Source organism: Microtus pennsylvanicus, chromosome 9 (assembly GCF_037038515.1).
Source record: "Microtus pennsylvanicus isolate mMicPen1 chromosome 9, mMicPen1.hap1, whole genome shotgun sequence".
In the NCBI taxonomy this organism is placed as follows: domain Eukaryota; kingdom Metazoa; phylum Chordata; class Mammalia; order Rodentia; family Cricetidae; genus Microtus; species Microtus pennsylvanicus.
Window position 1 is genome coordinate 81,936,802 of NC_134587.1, and position 6,139 is coordinate 81,942,940.

Below are 6,139 nucleotides of genomic sequence, written 5' to 3' on the forward strand. Positions count from 1 at the left end.
GGATTCTTGGACAAGGGGCTGGAGTGATGGTACACTGGATAAGAGTACTTTGTTCTCTTTAGAGGAATTAAGATAGTTCCCAGAACCTATGTCAGCAGCTCAGTACTGTCTGCAACTCCAGCTCCAGAGGATCTAGCCCTCGCAACACCTCACAGGCACCTGCACTTTGTGCATATACCTCCAACTCCCTCCATGTGCATTACTAAATAATAATATTGAAAAGGAAGGATTTGCAAACATAAAAATATGAAGATTTATTCCATTATTTTGTACTAAAATTATCTTTTCCATATATATATATATATATATTCATTCTGAGTTTAATTAATTTTTGTATACAATTTGAAGAAAGGGTTGAATATTAATTTGGGCATGTGGCTATCCAGTTTATTTGGCACCAGTAGTAGAAAAGATTTATTATTCACACTGAGAAATCTTGCCACTGTTTTTGACAAACTATAGAAATGATCCCTGAAAGTATAGTCATTTGCCACTGTTTTTGAGAACCAGTGGGTTATATACATAATTGGACTTCTATTTCTATTACACTGGTCAGTGGGTGTACCTTTGTGTTCCTACAACACAATCTTAGTACTTTGCTTACTCTTTCTTTCTTTCTTTCTTTCTTTCTTTCTTTCTTTCTTTCTTTCTTTCTTTCTTGTCAGGATGATTTAGGCTATTTTGAGTCACTTTCAGTCTTCTCTAAAAATTTAAAAATCAGGTCATCAGTAAAAAAAAAAAAAGATCTCGTCTCTTGCCCTGTTTCAAAGCTCACTAGATCTAGAGATGACTGCTGTGAACACTTTCCCCTTAATGTTAGATCTTTTGATTCATGAATTTTGGGTAGTTGCTATTTATTTAGGTCTTTAGTTTCTTTCTGCAACACTATGAAGTCTTCATGACGGAAGATGTGTATTTGCTTTGCTAAAGTCATTTCCAAGCTTTAAAATTACAATCAACATGTGACTACTAATTGAACTATTCTTTATATTTCTTAAATTTTATTTGGGATTATTCACTATAGAATGGAGACACAATCTTGTATCTTGTATCATTTATGTGTTTATTTATATGTCCTTATGGTATGGTAGTAGTAAACTGGGTTTTTCTATATATAAGATCATGACTTTTTTCCATCTTATTTCTGGTTGACTTTTATTTCATTTTAGTGTCTTATTGTCATGCCTAGATCCACTAGTGATGTAAAGTTTAGAAGAGGTACCAATGAATATCCTTGTCTTGTTTCTAATCTTAAGGGAAACCATGCAATCTTTCATGACAAAGTACAGTGTAAACTGTGAAATGGGGTATTAGTATCAATTCTGTCAAATATATCCATTATAAGTTAGTTTTGAATGACTAATTTCTCATTATAATTGTTCATATATTTTTCTTTCATTTAATGTCTCTTTTGTTTAGATATATTTATGTCAGTGTCATTACAACTTCGGAATGCTAGAAGCTTTTGTAAACTATTTCTTAGCTTTGTTCTGACATAAGGGTCTCTATTGTAAGTTGTCTTAGCTGAGACAAAGATGATATCCAGCCTTAAGCTATTTTTATTCCATTGCCAAGGTAGATCTCTTCTGAGAACTTTACTCATTGCCCAGTGGAAGTTTCTTGCATATTTGGCTTGCATAGAGAAGTTTTCATTCTTCTCTCTGAACAATGGTTTTGATTTTTTGCACATCTTTCTCTGGCATTGTGTGGTCTTAGTGTACATACTATGCATTAACCTGTATAAAGCTAAATGCACATGGTACACTTTCTGGAGTTTTGTCTTTGCACATATTCTCTTTGTAGCTCACTGTCTTGAAGACTGTGGTTGTCAAAACATTGCTAGACTCCCACTTCTGTGTCCCCCAGGGGAATGTTGATCATTTCTAACAATTCACTTTTTTTCCTCTCCCCTAGGAATACTCTCCAGACATCAGCTAGGAAAGCACAAGGCAAATCTCATTTGTTTCTCAACTTTTAGGGATTATTGGCCTGTTGTTTCACATATCTTGCCTTTCTGGTTAACTGCTTCAGACTGGTGGACAAATTGAAATTTTTAAACCTATCTTAGATAGAAGGAAAAGTCTCTTTTGTACATTGAAGTTTGAGATCCAGACATAAAATTTTGAGGGCACTCAGTTTTAGTTTAGACTTTGAATTTGCTGTTTACTCAGGGATAATCATGAGAGCCGAAATCTCTTCATTTATAAAGTAAAAGAGCTGCACCTGCATATAAACTTTTGTATTTAAAGAGCCTCTAGTTTTAAATTTAAACCTCATTTTTATTATTTGAAAACAATTGTTATTTTTATTTTCTGTTCTTGATCATGTTGCCTGCATGTACATGTATCTACCATATGTGTGCTTGATGTTTATGGAGATCAAAAGAGGGTAACAGGTCACATGGAACTAGAGTTACAGATGGTTGTGTGCACACACGTTTGTGCTGGGAACTAACCTGGTTCCCTGAAAGATCAGCAAGTGTGTTCTTAACTACTCAGCAATTCGTCTAGTCTTCTATTATAATCTTAACAAGAAATATCCAAGCATGTATTAATATTGTGTTTTATGATAGATAAAAAGGTGTTGCAATATTCTTGATCTGTGTTTAGTAATTTCCAGTATAGAAGCTAGCAGTGTTATTCCCTACTCATGCTCACTCTATAATTTGAAGATAGCAACAAACTTTTATTGGTTATAGGATGCTACTGTAAAATAACAAGGCATGATGATTAGTTATTTATTATTTGATTATAGTAACAGACTGAATATTTAACAATTTTAAATTTTTGTCTCTCTGTGATTAGGCTAACCTGAACAGTAATATAAAAAATCTTAACAGAATTATGCATCATTGAATACTGTGAAATTGGTGTTACTCAAAGTGAAGGAATGACTATCTTGGAATTTATTTAATAGCTTCAGAACCAAAAAGGTCAAAATAACTAAATAGACAACACTTCTCTCTGTCATTGCTTTTTTCTAATTGTGAATGTGTGTGTGTTTGTGTCTGTGTGTGTGTGTGTATTGTTTGAATGTATACATGTGTTCACGCTTGAGAGTTCGTAGGGACATGCATGGGGGATGGGAGTTTCAATGCATCATGGGAAGCATGATGTTATTGTCAGAAATCACCCTCTATTGCTCACACACCGTATTCAATGAGCCAAGGTCATTCACTAAAACTTGGAAATCTGTTCTGTGAATTCCCTGTCTCTTCCCTTCCAAGCCTGGAATTACAGGCATGCCCTCAAGGCCACTAGCACTTTACCTGGGCTCTCAGAATCCAGTTTTTGGTGCTCACACTTGTGGGTCAATTGCTTTAACTTCTGAGCTACCTCCCCAGCTTTCCTTTTGTCTTTTTTGAAATGCCGGGTATTTAACCCAGAGCCTCATACATGCTCAGCAAACACTCTGCCACTGAGCCACATGCCCATATCTTTGACATTTATTTCTAATTATATAAAGGATGTTTAGTAAGGGACTCAGATGTAAAAATAATTTTTCTTTGGTCAGGGAAGAGATACCCATCCACTCACCCATCAATGCCTGAGGCAGATGGGAGGTCACAAGAGCAGAAGAGCTTCCTCTGTCTGCCACCAGATGAAAGAAACACTTAGGAGCGCAGGCGCTGTACCTCACCTGGGCAGTGCAACAGAGCCAACCCAGTATGAAGGTACTTCAGACATAACACTGCAGGATCTCCACACCACAGGGCAACAGCAAGAGACATTCCAGTGAGGGCTGAACAATGAAACCATAGGCTTCAAAACAGACCAACGATGCTTTGCTTTGAACACTTACAAGTAAAGACATATGGATAAAAGTATTAACTGTGTGACTCACTGTGCCATGCTACAGCTTCCATCACGAGGCTGGTTTTTCCTTCTTTCATTTTTTTTCTTATTTTTTCTCTTATATTGGGCTGGAGATTGCAAGGGCAGAGGGTGAATATGAAGGGACAGTGAAATGAATGGGATGGAGATGCATGTGAAAGACACAAAGAATAAATAAAAACAAAGTTAAAAATATTTTTTCTCTTTAGCTTTTAAGTTGTTCCAACAAAACTTGTAAAAGCATGAAAGGGGAAATATATTTATCTAATATAATATGAATCACCATTTCTATAACTAAAAATTTTATCTATTTATTTATTATGTATACAATATTCTGTCTGTGTGTATGCCTGCAGGCCACAAGAGGGCACCAGACCCCATTACAGATGGTTGTGAGCCACCATGTGGTTGCTGGGAATTGAACTCAGGGCCTTTGGAAGAGCAGGCAATGCTCTTAACCTCTGAGCCATCTCTCCAGCCCCAACTAAAAATTTTTGAAGGAAATATGACCCTTTTTTATTTTTAAATTTAAGTAATATATAAGACATATATCAACCTCCTTTCCTTCTCCAATCTCTTTCAAGTTTCCCACATTCCTGATTCCTCTTAAAACCATGGTGAGACACAGGGCTAAATATTGAAATACAACCTGCTCAGTCAGTTCAGCTTTATTTATGTTATTTTTATGATTTTCGGGATGACTCCTCGGTATTAAATAACCAATTGGGGGCTTGTTCCTGGGGAAGACTATATGATACGTATACTTTGTGTGACTTTCTTTATTGTGAATTAGAGTCAGTCAGAAGCCTTGTATCTCTCTCTCTCTCTCCTGTTCTTTATTTTTTCTTTCAGGTTTTGGTCACATTTTTAATACCAGTTTTCCCTCCTTCCCCTTATCCTGCTCTATCCACTTCACCCCCATCCACTCATCTTGGAATCTGGTGTGGGACAATTTGTATTCTGTCAGTTTTGTTTTAAATAAACACTGATTGGCCAGTAGCAAGGCAGGAAGTATAGGTGGGGCAACCAGATAGGAAGTAGAGGTGGGGCAATAAGAACAGGAGAATTCTGGGAAGAAGGAAGCTCTTCGCCCAGTCCTGTCCAGACACTGAAGAAGCAGGATGTGACTTGCCCCATTGATAATGGTACGGTGCCATGTGGCCAACATATACTAGAATAATGAACCAAGCAGTGTTTTAATGAATACAGTTTCTGTGTCATTATTTTGGGCCTAAGCTAGTCAGGCGGCCAGGGCAAAAAGTAGGCCCTCATGTTACAGGAATCTATCCCCTTGGCGAGGGAGAATACCTGTTTTCTGTTTTTTTCAGCTGTAAAATTGGAATGTTAATGGTGACAGACACTAGAAGACTGTGATAATGATTTGCAAGCCATCTTGCTAATATCAAACAATAAAACATTATAAAAACAAGACTATCGGCATCCTTTATTTGAAATCGTGCAATTTATCACACCCCTATCTTTTGAAATTGAGAAAATAAATGCATTAGCAAGTAAATGCTGGCTTGATTGTGAGAGTAAGTCCCTTTGGTGGAAGATTTCTCAGGTTTGTTTTCTCAAATGATGAGCTTCTGTTGCATGCATCAGAGAGCATATTCCTTTTAACATACCCAGTGATAACATAAAAAGTTTCTTAAGAAATCTAGTTCCTCAAGGGTGAGAATGAATATTTCCCACAAGGAAATGTTCTTTTAATTTCATTCTTTGAATCCATTTGATGTATGATTCAGAAATACTTTAGTGTACTTGGTAGCATGCATAAAGTCAGAAACGTTTTATTTTTCACCACTTATCCTGAATGTCTGTGCGATGAGTGCCTTCTGTTTCCGATAAGCTGGGAAATAGCATGGGAGGGCTTGCTGCAAAATGATGACGAGTGACTTACCTTCAGTCTATTTGTGCAAAATGATGTCTCTTTTCCCACAGAGTTACTTAGAGTCGAAGACGAAAATGTGATCAGACAGGAAGCCACGGGGCCCCGAAGATCAAAATGAACCTAATGTGTAACTTTCATTACCTACTTTAAAACAGCTGAGAGTCTGTCTTTTTCTTCTGCATCTTGGCGACATTTGTACTGGGAATTCACAAGAGGAAATCAACAAGACAGTGGTCTCCGGTTTTTGTGCTGTGTGTCTGATAATTGCAATAATTCACATTAACTTGATTAATTTCTGACTCCTAAGATACACCGTCGGCAGTTGATTTTCACAACAGGAGTTACTATATAAATGAATAGACTGGGATGTGTGCCTATGTGGTGTAGATTGCACAGATATATAATTTAAAAT

General features: G+C 36.7%; 1 pseudogene; it reads right to left on the reverse strand.

Moving 5' to 3' along the window:
* Positions 1-412: 412 nt before the first annotated feature.
* On the reverse strand, positions 413-487 carry LOC142858075 (small nucleolar RNA U3; annotated as a pseudogene).
* Positions 488-6,139: the final 5,652 nt, after the last annotated feature.